This window comes from Helianthus annuus, chromosome 17 (assembly GCF_002127325.2).
Source record: "Helianthus annuus cultivar XRQ/B chromosome 17, HanXRQr2.0-SUNRISE, whole genome shotgun sequence".
In the NCBI taxonomy this organism is placed as follows: Eukaryota; Viridiplantae; Streptophyta; class Magnoliopsida; order Asterales; family Asteraceae; genus Helianthus; species Helianthus annuus.
Genome location: NC_035449.2, coordinates 168,138,898 through 168,155,206, shown reverse-complemented (window position 1 = coordinate 168,155,206; position 16,309 = coordinate 168,138,898). Strand labels below are relative to the sequence as shown.

Below are 16,309 nucleotides of genomic sequence, written 5' to 3'. Positions count from 1 at the left end.
TGACAGATTGCCGAGGTTTTGAGATATTCGGTCTTTATGCTGCTTATCATCTGGGTATCATGGTTGCTTCTATAAATAGACTAAGTCTAAGATCTTCCATGATACTATACATACGTGTACATAATACATACTGCATTCGACCTCAATAAGTGATAAACAATCACATGTCCAAATCAAATAAGTGATAAAATATCACATTTATCCGGGAGTCAAGTTCGTCTCTCTGCTGTACGGAAGTACTGACCTGTTCACGGACTTGCTCCTGTGCCCTCATGCATCGAAAATCAAGTTCCTCATCAATAAGTGATTATATCACATAGGGCTTGTTTTCAAACCAAAAATAAGTGAGAATCTCACATCATATACGGTCAAACAGATGATAATCGGTATACTCACCGGTAAGATGAACCCTCGTGCATACCTTGATACGGGAATGTGCCGTGATGTGGATGAACACCGGTCGGTAAGTATAAATCATACATTAACGTATCTCCTAATCATGATTACATCTGATAAGTTGAGCTTAAGTGGACGACAATACCGATAATTGTTATAGGATGCTTATCTTAATGTTAACTAACTGAACAACAAGAGTGTTTTGGCATGACCGTACACTGATATGATTCTCTTACCCTCGAAACTCGCAAAAAGAATGTCTGTATATATTTATTTACTGTTTAACTTTTATTGTTTTTCTTTTTAAACAGTTTCGTCATTTGGTGCATATCAGCACGACATTAGCGGTGATGTCGTTTGATAACACTCAAAGGATTTTAAATTGTTGTCTTAAACTTTATAAAAGCCAAAAAGATTTTATTTCTGCTTTATTTTCGATCGTACGATGTTGGAACTCAAGTCTTCGTTACCTGAAACCTGACTGAAAACCGAACTGACTAAATCTTCATAAACGGTCGAAATTTGCATGTTTGAAAGTTAAAAGGCTAAAATTGGCAAATTTATTAAACTTTCAAACTGTCGGACGGTGTTTATTTGTGACATGGTCATACGTGTGTCATTTGTTTATACTATTCCAAGCAGTTGTTCTCATTACGCGTTTAGATTTCTTGCATGTGCAGATTCTAAAGGCTAGGAGAACATGGTCGATGACAAGCCTTGGAATGAAGACACGACGAGAAGGCGCTCAAAAGATGAAGATGATCGAGTTGCCGCTGGCCATCATCAACACCACAAGGATCTCACTTCATAAAGATAAAGTCTTTTCACGAGCATAACTCAAGGGGGAGCTTATGTTAAGGGGGAGTTTGTCAACACACTTCCTACATGATACGGGTAGTTTGTTGATACACTCTCTACTTTCAAGACGTGAAGACTTTGAAGATCCTCCGGCATTGAAGACATGATAGGACATCAGAGTCTTGAAGACCTGAAGACCAAAGACTGTCGAAGTTCCAGACAAGTCTACACTTTTAGAAGAACAAGACAAAGCTTAGAGATCAAAGACAAAGCTACAGCCAAGGGGGAGTTTGTTGGTGCACTTGTGTCTGTACTTTGTCTGTATTCGGTCTGATATAAACGATGTCCTGATTTGTGTTGTAAGTTGACCAAGTCAACCATCCTCCGGTTTGACTTGGACAACAGTTGAAAGATGTTCTGATCGAAGGATAGCCTCGAAGGATACACCTGATCCTTCGAGGTGATCGAAAGATATGGTTCGACCATGGTTCGACCATTAGACCTCGAAGGATGATCCTTCGAGGTCCACGCTGATCTTTCGTGTAACATGTGGTCGACAGGTGATCCTTCGGACCATCTGTCGAATCCTTCGAGCAGACCTGCTGAGCTGGGTATATATACCCATGCATGTGTTGAGAGTTCTAGAGTTCTGCCATTTTCACACACCCGAGAGATAGAAGCTTAGAGAGCATTCTGCCCAGAACTCACTCACACACTTAGAGAGTTTATAGAACACTTCTGTAAACATTGAGCTTGTAACCGAAACCCTCATTGCATTAATACGACTAGTGTTAATCGGTGAATCTTTGTGTGTTTGTTTCTCTACTTGCTACTAACTCGGTTTGCTTGCTAGCTTGGATTCCGCACTCGCTAGTAGGTTTGTATAACAAGGTTTAGGTTCGTAATCCTCCGCGAAACAGGGACCTACACTTTACAACAACGGTGATAGTTATGTGGCTAAAGTTTTTTCTTTCATTTGTTTGGTAATATCTATAATAACATATACTACATAAATATAAAGATTTCATTATTTTATAGGTTTTTACAGGTTTATTCAGCTTAAGTGTGTTTTCAACTTATTTATACTTTATAATAGAAGAAAACAAGGGAATTTAATATTAAATTAATAGTGCATTTCTAAATAACTTATTTTATAATTAAAACTTACCATTTTGATGTCTAAAGTTAGAATTTTTCTTGAGTTTTTTTTTTTTAAATTTCAAACATGTTTATCTTGCTTTATCTTTCAAACATCTTCAACTCGCCATTAAATCCCTATGTTGGATAGGTTTAGATTTGTAACATCCGTCGAAATCGAGTTTCCGAAATCCGACCCAGATTGTAAAACCGAACCCTCTTTGAACTATATAAAACTAAAATTTTAATAATTTTTTAATTTAACTTTCGTCACGCAACGCATTCGACTAAAAACCGGAATAAAAACCTTAATTATATAAGCCATTTCAGTTAGCTCAGTTAGTTGTATAATAAGGAAGCATTAACGGGGTTAACTAAGTTAGTTAATAAAGGTTATAAGTGTTGGGGTTGTATTGTAATTAATGGGAACTATAAATCGAAGCAACTCAATGAACTAGGTAAGTTAGCTAGTTAAATTTATAACGGAAATACCCTAACTACGTTAGTGTTATAAGTTAATCAAGTTAAATAATTAAATAAGGAACCTTTTAACAAAGTTAACCTTGTTAGCTGTTAACTACAAGGGACCTTAGTGTCAATGCTGAAACTTTAATGTAAATAAGGCTTTAACTAGGTTAGCTATAAGCTAAACCAAGTTAATGATGTTTTGTGAAACAAGGGGACTGGACTGTCATTTACTGGAAGTGTTTTAATTGAAAAGAAATAAATATAAAAGGCACAGGGACTGAAATGTCATTTATTTAAAAGTGTTTAATGAAAAGAAATAAATAGGAGAAAAACGCCACACCCAAGACTCGAACCTAAGACTAGTGTTTAACAAACACACCCTAACCCGCTGAGCTACACAGCTTGTTGTGGAAGAATAACCAACTATCTTTTATATATACTAACCGGAAAGCCTTGTAATGTAATTATAAAGGCAAAATAAGAAGAAAAAAAAAGGAAAGGTGGGACTCGAACTCGGGTACACCCCACTCAACTCAACTAACGCGTTGTCAACCATCTAATATGCGTCTCAATTGGTCACTATCTTCAACGCGCTTATAAACAAGATTTTCATAGATTTGTAATTTGTATTTTAAATGCCCTAACTAAAAATACATTCGACCATACATGTTAAGTAACACAAACTTAATAAACATGAAATTTTATAAACATTCCAACTTTTTCATACACAACCCTTTTAAAACCAAAGAGCAGACAAGTTTCAGTTGTTCATGTTCAGATACAAAGTCTACTAACAAACTAAGTTTTTGCCAAAACACAATGACGACCAAACGTTTACACATGTTGGGAATACATACGACCAAAAACTAGGACCATACAAAATAGACATCTTCGGAAGCACAAAGTGGGCGTGGTTCATGTGTGTTCGTTCCAAGTCGCCAAGCCATTATGTTGAGGATTTACCTACATCAAACAACAAGCTTTAAGAATTAATTTCGTCAACTATGTTACTTTTAATCTAATAAAGCAATCTCATGCATTCCACAACTTCATATCATTCTTGCATTTACCACCCGTCGAAACGGGTCAAAACATACTTATCTCAATATTGAGATAAAACATACCATTCATTATTTACCCGTTGAACGGGTCAAAACATACTATCTCATTTTTGAGATAAAACATACCATTTATTAACTCGTTAAAAATGGGTAATTACATTCGTAACATAAACTTCCATTCGGTTCGTTTACAACGAACGAATACATTCCTTTCATCTTTTGCACTTGCATCAACTTCAACCCGTTTATAATGGATCGAGTGATCTCATTCCTTTCTTACATAACTTTCCAATATACGGTTCATTCGAGGCAAACCGATCATAATACAATTTCCTTCATAAAAATGGGTAATTACATTCATAACATAAACTTCCATTCGGTTCGTTTACAACGAACGAATACATTCCTTTCATCTTTTGCACTTGCATCAACTTCAACCCGTTTATAATGGATCGAGTGATCTCATTCCTTTCTTACATAACTTTCCAATATACGGTTCATTCGAGGCAAACCGATCATAATACAATTTCCTTCATAAACTTTCATTTCATATGACCCGTTCGTGACAGGTTATACCATCTACTACATAACTACTACGAATTACCATAACTATGATTTTAGTACAAGAATGACAAATTACAAAATAAAGCTTGTATGCAAAAGACAAAAGACAACATACCTCGATCTTGTGAGCTTTCCGATTTCCTAGCGTTTGAGCTTTATTATTTTACGCCTACATCAACACATTCGTTTATTTAGCCCAACCAAGTATCATTCCATCATTTACATAGTTTATCATGTGACAACATCATCATAATTTTCCAAATTTCACATATTTGTTCTTTTAGGCATTTCATCGAACACTTGGCGGATTTCGCATTAATAGGACACTTAATACAAGTATTTTAACACATGATTATGTTCATCTAGTAATTCATCAATAATTCAAACAAGTTCATATGACCCTTTTTATTCTACATCAATTCATCTAGTGTCCAAGTATCACAAACGAGATCAAACATCCAGATTTCAAGGTTATACATGATTATTTCTATGATTTTGATCATCCTACATTCATGAAGATTCATACAAAATGGGTTAATACATCAAGTCTTTTAATTGATCAAAATCAATCATAAACCTTGTTCTATAGTGCAAATCCTACATTCTTATTACACATATCATAACATAAATTTCATAATTGGGTTAAAACCCATTTCCTACAATTCTCCAAAACAAGAAATTCGACTTACCACTTCACTATATGAGCTTAGATGATCGAAACTTGAGTTCATGCAATCAAAAATCTTTGAAATTTTCCTTTAATTTGGCTGAATTAGCAACTAGGGTTGAACCCTTTTTCTCCCCTGCCTTGATCGATCCCCAGACACTCACACAGTGTGTGTTTTTAATTTTTCCTTCTTTTATTATTTTGAGTTTTAACATTTTATACCTTTGGCCCTTGTGGTTTGTTCACTTACTTAATTTAAACACTTCTCATTTTATTACTAGTAGTTGTAACATTTCCCATTAACTAAGTTAAATTTTCAATTAATTTAACTTATATGTCTAATAAATCTTTTTGGGGTGTTACAAGTCTACCCCCCTTAAAAGAGGTTCGTCCCCGAAACCTGGACACATAACAAATTAAAAGGGGTGTTACAAGTCCACATTTCATCTTCCGCTTCCCATGTAAGTTCCGATCCTTTCCGATGTTGCCATTGCACTAAGACTTGTCTAACGGATTTATTGCGAAGGTTCTTTACTTTAACGTCTTTAATGGCTATCGGTCTTTCGACATAATTTAACCCCTCATCCAATTCAATGTCGTCAAAAGGCACGAACGTTGTTTCATCTGCAAGGCACTTTCTCAATTGCGATACATGGAAAGTATTGTGAATCCCGTCTAGTGTAGACGACAATTCTAAATGATATGCAACCTGTTTTGGTCAAAAATCACACAAGGATAATGCAACCAAACTCTAGGTAAACGGGGAATGATGCTTGGTTTGTTGAAAAAGTAAAGGATCACTTTAGTGAGAAATATGCAAGTGACACAAGGATTTATACGAGGAAAAAGCCCTTGATCAATGAATGATCTCCGGCATAAAAAACCTCGGGTGATGGCAATTACCGATCACCAAACTTCAATATAACAAAAAATGGTTACAACTTCGGATGATAATGAGCTGAGTACAAGGATCACTATAGTATCGAGTGTCTAAGTGTGTGAGAAATGTGTTGTGTGTCTTCCGAATGGGGAAGAGTGTTATATATACAAGTGTGAGTGACCTATTTTAGGTAAATAGACTAACAATCAGCTCATTACCCCTTTAGAAATAAAAGTAAATCTAGCCTAAATTATCGCCCTTAAATCATGCCGAGTTTTCATATCCTCTACAACGTTCATCTCTGATTAAGCATATGCCAAAGTTGTAAAGACGTGTCCCTTGTTTGCGATGCTAAGAGCGGATCCTGCTAGACATTCCTGCAAGATAACATTAAATTCAATGAAAACAACTGTTAGCATGAGGATCCCTATGATGGTCCGTGATCCTGATCCTAGAACTCTGCTGAGGATCACTATCTGCCAAAGAAACAAGGATCACTGGTTAGGATCACATGTAAGGATCATGTGTTATAAAAATCCAGCCCTAACAATTGCCCCCAAAATATAAGGAGTGATATTGTAAATAAATGAGTTATATTTTGCTTGATCTTATCTGCAACGAGCTAATCGGATAACTAGCCGTTGGAGTCGGACTAGCCGTTGTGATTCTTACGTCACAGAAGTGACAGCCCTGCAGATCATCATTATAAATAGGAGATAGAGATAGGATCAATTCGCATTTAAAATCAAAGAAACTCCCTTTATAATCTCGTCCGAAGATCAATCAGGTATCTCTCTTCTTCCTTCTTCCTTCTCTTACTCTGTTTTTCTGCTTCTTTGTTTTTCTTCAACATTCTGCAAGCATGCTGCTACGCAACTCCCCTCATAAGGATCCTAAAAAGAACAGTCCCTTGAAGGGTCAAGGATCATCAAATCAAGGATTCTCCCCATGAGAGGTGTTGTTTCACCGATGTTCATATTGATAGAATTCGTCATTGGTTTCGGGCGAATGCTATCTTTAAATCTTTCACTCCCACGTGACTTTGTCTCCGATACTTGGGTAGCTTTTCCTGTTACTCCGTTCACCATAGGCTATACGTATCCCTTTCCAGCTTTCACCCAATCTTTCTTTTCCCTGACCGGCATATCTTACATCCAAGCTGTTTTGGTCAAAAATCACACAAGGATAATGTAACCAAACTTTATGTAAACGGGGTATGATGCTTGGTTAATTATAAAAGTAAAGGATCACTTTTATGAGAAATATGCAAAGACACAATGATTTATACGAGGAAAAAGCCCTTGATCAATGTATGATCTCCGGCATAAAAAACCTCGGGTGATGGCAACTACCGATCACCAACTTCAATATAAGAAAAATATAGTTACAACTTCGGATGATAATGAGCTGAGTACAAGGATCACTATAGTTTCGAGTGTCTAAGCGTGTGAGAATTGTGTTGTTTCGTCGTGTGTTCTTCCAAATGAGGAAGAGTGGTATTTATACAAGTGTAGGTGACCTATTTTAGGTAAAAAGACTAATAATCAGCTCATTACCCCTTTAGAAATAAAAGACAATCTAGCCTAAATTGCCGCCCATAAATCAAGCTAAGTTTCCATATCCTTTGCAACGTCTATCTTCGATTAAGCTCATGCTATAATTGTGAAGACGCGTCCCTTGATTATGATGCTAAGAGCGTATCCTGCTAGATGTTCCTGCAAAATAACATTGTTTTAAACGAAGGTAACTGTTAGCATGAGGATCCTTTGATGGTCCATGATCCTGATCCTGAAGTCCTGCTGAGGATCGCTGTCTGCCAAAGAAACAAGGATCACTGGTTAGGATCACGTATAAGGATCACGTATAATAAAAATCCAGCCCTAACAATTGCCCCCAAAATATAAGGAGTTTATTGTAAATTAATGAGTTATATTTTGCTCTGATCTTATCTTCAACGGACTACTCGGATAAATAGCCGTTATAAGCGGACTAGCCGTTGTGATCATTACGTCAATGAAGTGACATCCCTGCAAATCATGATTATAAATAGGAGATAGGGTTGGGATCACTCTGCATTTAAATTCGATATAACTTCCCTTTATAATTTCTACCGAAGATCGATCAGGTATTCTCTTTTCTTTTTCATTCTTCCTCCTCTTACTCTGTTTTTCTGCTCCCTGTTTTATTTTGCTGTGAGGATGTTGCTCCGAAACTCTCCCCATAAGGATCACGAGAAGAGCAGTCCCCTGAAAAGCCAAGGGATCATTAAGGACTCTCCTACGGAGAGATGTTGCTTTACCGATGCTCATGTTGATAGGATCCGTCACTGTTTTCCGGCGGATACCGTCTTCAAGTCTTTTACTCCCACCGCTCTGAGTGATTTCGTTTCCGACGCCTGGGTGGCCTTTCCTGCAACTCCGTTTACCATAGGATATTCATACCCTTTTCCAGCCTTCACCCAGTCCTTCTTTTCTCTGACCGGTATGTCCTATATCCAGGCCATGCCGATGATCTGGAGGGTTCTGTGTACCCTTGAGAGGATCATCGAGCAGGAGGGGATTGACTTAGGGATGCCGGAGCTGGCCGAGTTATATGATCTTACCACATTTGGTTCCTGTCGATACTTGTTGAAACGGAAAGCTGGAGAGGATCACCCTGTTTTTAAGGTCACAAAAAATGATACCATCTGGAAGCGACGATTCTTCTTTGTTAGGAGAGATACCATCCCTAACGGGGAGGATCTGCCCAAGGAGTGGGCTACTCATGGTAGGATAGAGGATCCTCGAAGGATCACCATCAGACTTGTCTCATACGATGAGGATCACTAACGTCTTTTTTATTTTTTGTGCAGCTATATCCATTGCTTATCTTAAGTTAACCCCTGCTGCAAGAGAAAGAGTCTTAGCTTTTAAAAAGCTTAATCCTGAGGTCAGAAGTTTCCAAGTCACCGTCCAAGATTCACAGGAAGTATCCTCCGCATCTGCCACTATGTCAAGTAAGTATCCTTGTAAAAAGTAAGTTATATGTGAGATTGTTTGATTAATAAGGGAACTTATCTTGTTTCTGATTGTGTAGGCGCTGGAAAGTCTGCCAAATCTGCCAAGTCTGCTTCCAAGTTTGGGATAAGTGATCTTGCCAACGTCAAGTCTTCGAGGAGGAAGACTTCTGCTGCCAGTCCCTCTACTTCAGCCCTTAAAGCACCCATTCGGGGTAAGGGAAAAAAGAGAAAGACTTCTGAAGATCTCCAGGGATTTCCTCTGCTTCGCCAACAGTTTCTCGACTATGTTAACGAGGTAAGGATCACTGCCCCTGTTGGTTATCCTTCTTAAGTATCCTGCTTCCTTTTGGATCGCCTGATCCTGAATCTTCCTTATACCTCTTCTGCAGAAACTTGCTGAGATCGAGACCTATCTTGGCCATGTCGAGGATCAAGAAAGCCAAATTGCCGATCTTCAACAAATGGGCGTATTGAAGGATCTCAAGATAGCAGATCTTGAGAAGGAACTCCGGGCTACGAAGGATGAGGCTGCTCAAAGATTGATTGATATGGATAGCGAGAAGCAGGAGATTATCCAAGATGCCAAGGTCTCTGCGGCAATTGCCATGTACAAGATACAACTTCAGATGGCTGCGGAGGCTCAGGATCCTTCCTTCGATAAGAGCACATGGGATGTTGAAGATTGGAAGGCAAGGCTGGCGGAACTGGAAGACGAGGATGAAGCTGAGGATATCCCAATGCTGGAGGGTGGTGATGCTGACAAGGATCAGGGCGGAGAAGCTGGTGGTGATGGAGCAGCAAAGGTGTAAGCTGCATGATTGGGCGATGATGGATATTTGTGACTAGGCCGGAGCCCAATTTTTTTTTGTATGGTAGTGGTTTGTGGTAGTGGTATTTGGAACAATTATGGTCTGTAATTTGAACAATAGCTCTTAGGGTTAAGGATCCTGGATCCTTTGGACAATAGGTAGGATTGCAAAAGGTGGAGGGATCCTCTGTTTGGGGGATGAAGCCTTTGTGATCCTGCCGCCTTTAATTTCCTGTACCTGCTAAGACCGCAAAGACAATGGACACCCTTTGCCAACCCATGTGGACGGGCCACGTTTTGCTGGTAGAAATGTGGGTTGGCAATTTTGACAACTTTTGAAGGGTTAATCCTTTCGTTAATAAATAAAATCTTAAACTTTTGTCTCTTATTTTGTGTTATTATCCTTTTTATTTTCAATTGTTTTGACACATGTTTGTTTGAGTAAGAAAAGTTGAGCAAATTATGTTTAAGAAATTTAGGATATGATCCTGGATCAAATATCCTATAATCGAAAATTTTCAAGGTAGTTTATTTTAAGGATCATAGGTTCAGTTGTCAAGGTCTAAAGGTTATTCAAATAAATAATGAAATTAAAAATAGTTAAGGATCATACCTGAGGATCTAACCTTTAATCGGGATAACCATAAGTAAAACTTTAATGGATAATAAGGATTAAGGATCCTTAATTGTTTAACTTCGAAAACCTGAAAAATGGAATATAACTTGGGACTAAGCCAATATAAAAGATAAGTTAGTAACTGGGGACAAGCCCAAAGGATAACTGGGGACAAGCCCGTAGGATCACTGAGGATGATCCCAAAGGATCACTGGGGACAAGCCTAAAGGATAACTGGGGACAAGCCCAAAGGATCGTATGTAAACTGGAGTATGGCCCTTACTGGCGACTATCCAAACTTAGTGACATGAAAATGTCAAAACCTTAGCTAACGTGAAAACATTAGAAACCTTAGGAACGGATGTATGGTACGTCTACCATTATACGGAGGATCCTGGGTATAGCCAGTACGATGAGGTTGTCAGCCCCGGAAGTGGGTACTGGTCCCAAAGACGTGAACTATATCAGGATCATCGTGCGCTGCTGGCGGAAACTGGGGATAATCCCAAGGATAACTGGGGACAAGCCCAAGGATCTGCGTTGCTTTTGATGATCTTTGACGATATGCTGTAGATACCTGAACTATCATAACTCAAATGGTTTGTGAGAAGAGGATGAAGGATACAGGATCCTTATCCTTTGGTAAAAAGTAAGGAAATGTAATAGTTTTAAGATAAGAACATTACCAGAGTAAGGATCACTGACATCACCGGGATTCTTTGAGGAAACTTCAATGTAAGGATCACATGCTTGAAGGATCATGTTCACATAAAGTATCTCTTTAAGTGAACAGCATTCCAGGCTCTTGGTAACAAGTTTCCTTCCATAGTTAGCAATCTGTATGCCCCCTTTCCTGCTTCAGCTTCAATCAAGTAAGGGCCTTCCCACTTTGGTGCTAACTTCCCGTCAGCAGGATTAATAGTGTTTTGGAATGTTTTTCTCAACACCATATCTCCGACTTGGAACTTCCTTATCCTAACATTTTTGTTGTAAGCCCCAGCCATTCTTTGTTGGTAGCTTGCCATCCTTATCCTAGCCAGATCCCTGATTTCCTCAATAGTATCCAAATCCTGAGCCAGGATTGCAGCATTTTCTTCAGGATCACGAGCACTTGTTCTAGCAGTTGGGATCACCATCTCTGTTGGGATCACTGCTTCTGCCCCAAATACTAAAGAAAAAGGTGTTTGACCAGTGGCATTCTTGGGAGTTGTTCTATCAGCCCATAGCACATAAGGTAACTCCTCTGCCCATTTTCCCTTCTTGGATCCTAGCTTCTTCTTCAGATTGTTGATGATGATCTTGTTGGATGATTCTGCTTGGCCATTGGCCTGTGGATGAACTGGTGTTGATGTTATCATCTTGATTCCCCAACTGTCACAAAAGTTAGTAGTTCTGCTTCCAATGAATTGGGAACCATTATCACATACAATTTCAGAAGGAATGCCAAATCTAGTTATAATGTTTCTTTTGATAAAGGATATAACTTCTTTTTCTCTGACTTGAGCAAAAGCTTCAGCTTCTATCCACTTAGAGAAGTAGTCAGTCATGGCAAGCATAAATACTTTTCCACCAGGTGCTTTAGGGAGCTTGCCAACTATATCCATCCCCCATCTCATGAATGGCCAAGAGGATGGTATAGGGTGTAGCAGTTCAGCTGGTTGATGAAGGATATTGCTGTGTCTTTGACAAGGATCACATTTCCTAGCATATTCTACAGCATCCCTTTTCATGGTTGGCCAGTAGTATCCTGTTCTAAGGATCCTTGAGAACAATGCCCTGCCCCCAGTGTGGTTTCCACAATCTCCTTCATGGAAGTCTCTCAATACTTCTTCAATTTCAGGATCCTCGATACATCTTAAATATGGTCCTGCAAGAGATTGTTTATACAATACATTATTTAAGATTGTGAATTGAGATACCTTAATCCTGAAAGCTCTAGGATTTTCTCCCATCGGAATCTCCCCGTGTTGCAAGTATTTCATGATTGGTGAGACCCATGATTCTGCATAAGATTGAGCTTCTTCACTAGGGATTACTGCAGTATCCTCTTCTATTTCCATGGCCACTTGATTTTTAATAGCAGGAGCCAGGATATGGATGATAGGGATACTTATGTCTTCTGGAATTTTTAAGGATGATCCTAAGTTGGCCAATGCATCAGCTTCCGTGTTATCCTCCCTTGGTACCTGTGTTAAGCTGAAAGAAACAAAAGAGAGTGCCAATTCTTTGACTATCTCTAAATATTTGGTTAGTTTTTCACCTTTAACAGCATAGGATCCATTAAAGTGATTGGTGATCAATAATGAGTCTACATATACTTTAAGATATTTCACCCCCATATCCTTAGCAATTTGCAAGCCAGCAATTAAGGCTTCATATTCAGCCTCGTTGTTAGTTGCTTGGAACTCACAGGCTATGGAGTGGGGTATTATGTCCCCCTGTGGCGATTTTAGTAGTATCCCGAGCCCTGTGCCCTTGACATTTGAGGATCCATCAGTGTGTAGTATCCAAGGATCCTTGGTCTCATCCAGCTGTTGGACCTCCAATTCTGCTTCTTTTTGTAGATCACTACTGAAATCAGCCACAAAGTCAGCTAGTGCTTGGGATTTAATGGCTGTTCTTGGCTCATATCTTATATCATGGGCACTAAGCTTTACTGCCCACTTAGCCATTCTTCCTGACATCTCTGGTTTCCTGAGGACATTCTTAATTGGAAAGTTAGTTTTAACAACAATAGTATGGGTTTCAAAATAATGCCTTAACTTAGTTGATGCCATGATTAATGCAAGAATAAGTTTTTCGAGGTGTGAGTACCTGGATTCGGCATCAAGTAAACTCTTACTTACATAGTAGATAGGATATTGTGTACCTTCATGATCCTTAACAAGGACAGCGCTTACAGCGGTTGAGGATACCGCCAAATATAAGGATAACACATCTCCTTTTTCGGGTTTTGATAATGCTGGTGCTGAGGACATATATTCTTTAAGGGCTTGTAAAGCATTCTCATGTTTCTCAGTCCATTCAAACTTCTTGTTCTTCCTTAGGATATCGTAAAATTCTTTTTACATTTTTCTGAGGATTTTGATATGAACCTGTTCAGAGCTGCTATCCTGCCTGTTAGCCTTTGCACATCCTTAGCATTGGCAGGGGACTTGATGTTTACTAGTGCTTTAATTTGCTCCGGACTTGCCTCAATGCCCCTCTGAGTTACCATATATCCTAGGAATTTACCTGCCTTAACACCAAAGTGGCACTTTGAAGGATTAAGCTTCATGTTATAATTATCAAGGATATCAAATGCTTCCTCCAAATCCCTTAGGTGATCCTCAGCTTTCTTTGATTTGACTACCATATCATCTATGTATACTTCCATAGTTTGTCCAATTTGATCTTTGAACATCATATTCACCAGCCTTTGATATGTTGCACCTGCATTTCTTAATCCAAAAGGCATGGCAATATAACAATACAAACCTGTTGGGGTCATAAAGGCTGTAACCTCTTGGTCAGATGGTTCCATCTGAATTTGTTGGAATCCAGATGATGCATCCATAAAGGTTAACAGTTCATGCCCCGCTGTTGCATCCACCATGGAGTCAATGTGGGGTAATGGGAAAGGATCCTTGGGACATGCCTTATTTAAATCAGTGAAATCGACACATACCCTCCACTTTCCGTTTTTCTTTTGGACAACGACCACATTGGCTAACCATTTTGGATATTTTACCTCTCTGATCATACCTGCTCGAAGTAGTCTCTCTACTTCTTCTTGGATAATGGCATTCCTTTCCGGTGCAAACTTCCTCCTTTTTTGATGGATTGGTTTGATAAACCTGTCAATGCCAAGTTTGTGAGTAATAATATCCTTAGATATACCTGTCATATCTTCATGTTTCCAAGCAAAGGTAGATTTTCTTCTTTTGAGGAAGGATATTAAGTCTTCTTTCATCTTGCCAAGGATCCCTGATCTGATATAGATTTTTGATTCAGGATCACTAGGATCCAAGAGGATTTCGTCCACATCTTGTTCCCTTGCCTCCAAGACATTCCTCAGAGGATACTGTAATTGCTATTGCTCCCTTGGCTTCGAGGTTGGCTTCATGGATGAGGTATAACAATCCTTAGCCTCCTGCTGATCACTGTCGATCTTGATTATTCCCCATGGGCTAGGGAGCTTCACACATTGATGGTAGGTGGATGGGACTGCTTTCATATCATGTATCCAAGGTCTGCCAAGGATAACATTGCAACAAGACAAACAGTCAATAACACAAAATTTCTGATAATTATGTAATCCTTCCACGTAGATTGGGAGTTTGATGTCCCCCAGAGTTTTCTTCGTTTCTCCACTGAATCCTACAAGCACGGAGGATCTTGGTGTGATGTCTGATTCTGGGATACCCATTTTCTTCAGAACATCAAGCTGGATAATGTTCACTGAGCTTCCTCCATCGATAAGGATCCTGCGGACAAAATGGTTAGAGATAAAGAGAGTAATAACTAAACTATCATGATGAGGATCCTGAATGTTAATGCGATCATCCTCATCAAACGTTATCATCTTCCCTTCTGAGACACTTGATGTCCTAATAGGCATTTCTCCATTATCCATTTTTGACTCCTTTGCATGTCTTTTGGCCGCCGAGAAGGATGTACCACAGATGTCTGATCCTCCGGAAATAAAGTTGATCACTTGTGCGTTTGCCGGAGGTGCTGGAGCCTTTTCAGGGATCCTTTCAGGATCCTGAGTCCTTTGCTTTTTTCTTCCCAATAATTCTTTTAGGTGCCCCTTGCTTAGCAGATATCCAATCTCTTTTCTTAAAGCTATGCATTCTTCGGTTAGATGCCCGAAATCCTCATGGTATGCACACCATTTTGACTTGTCTTTAGTCCCGGATGGTTTATCATTCTTCCTGGGCCACCTAGCTTTTTCACCTAGATTCTGCATTGCAAGGATTAGTTCCTGATTATCAACGGAAAAACAATATTCTGAGATTGGAGGATAATCTTCATCATCCTCTTCTTGGTCAACAGCATGCACATTCTGGTTCTCATTTCTATGGTAGGATTTGAATTTGTTGTTCTTGAAGGAGGATCCTTGCTTCTCCTGTTTTGAGGATCCTACTTGTCTCTCCTGGATCCTCTTGTCATCCTCTAGCCGGATGAACCTGAGTGCCCGAGTTCTTACTTCATCTAGGTTCCTGCATGGTGTCATAACAAGATCATCATAGAATAATGAATCCTTAAGCAGTCCCATTTTGAAGGCTTCAACAGCCGTAGCCATATCCAAGTTGGGAATGTCCAAGGATTCTTTACTAAATTTAGTTATGTAATCCCTTAATGATTCATTATGACTTTGAGTTACTCTATATAAATCACTGGTTAATCTTTCAAATTTTCTACTACAAGAGAATTGGTTATTGAATAATTTAACTAAATTAGCAAATGAAGTAATAGAGTAAGGGGGAAGACTTAGCAGCCACTTAAGAGCTGATCTAGTAAGAGTGGATCCAAATCCTTTACATAGGCATGCTTCCTTCAGCTTTTCTGGGATAGGATTGATCTCCATCCTCTCCCTGTATTGTGCTATGTGCTCCTCTGGATCCGTTGTACCATCATACAGCTTCATAGTAGGGATATGGAACCTTTTGGGTACCTCTGCATCACAAATTGGTGGTGCAAAGCGAGATACCTTGTGGCTTCCATCTGCAATCTCTGGGATAGGCTTGACTACCCCTGGAACACTTGAGATCATATCTTTTAGCTTCTGTAACTCCCTGGCCATAGCATGATTGATACCTGTATCCTGCATGAATCCATGGTTAGTAGTAAGATGATTATTTAAAGTGTTACCTCCCATTGAGTTCAAGTTAGTGAATCCATATTGCTGGGATTCGGGGATAACGGAGGGAC

General features: G+C 39.1%; 1 long non-coding RNA gene across 1 annotated transcript; it reads right to left on the bottom strand.

The window, feature by feature from the left end:
* Positions 1-3,537: 3,537 nt before the first annotated feature.
* Positions 3,538-5,247, bottom strand: LOC110926283. The gene is made up of 3 exons (XR_002585097.2): positions 5,114-5,247; positions 4,540-4,593; positions 3,538-3,762 (listed from the first exon to the last, which is right to left on the bottom strand). It is a non-coding gene; the product is annotated as an uncharacterized LOC110926283 (long non-coding RNA).
* Between the last annotated feature and the right edge of the window lie 11,062 nt (positions 5,248-16,309).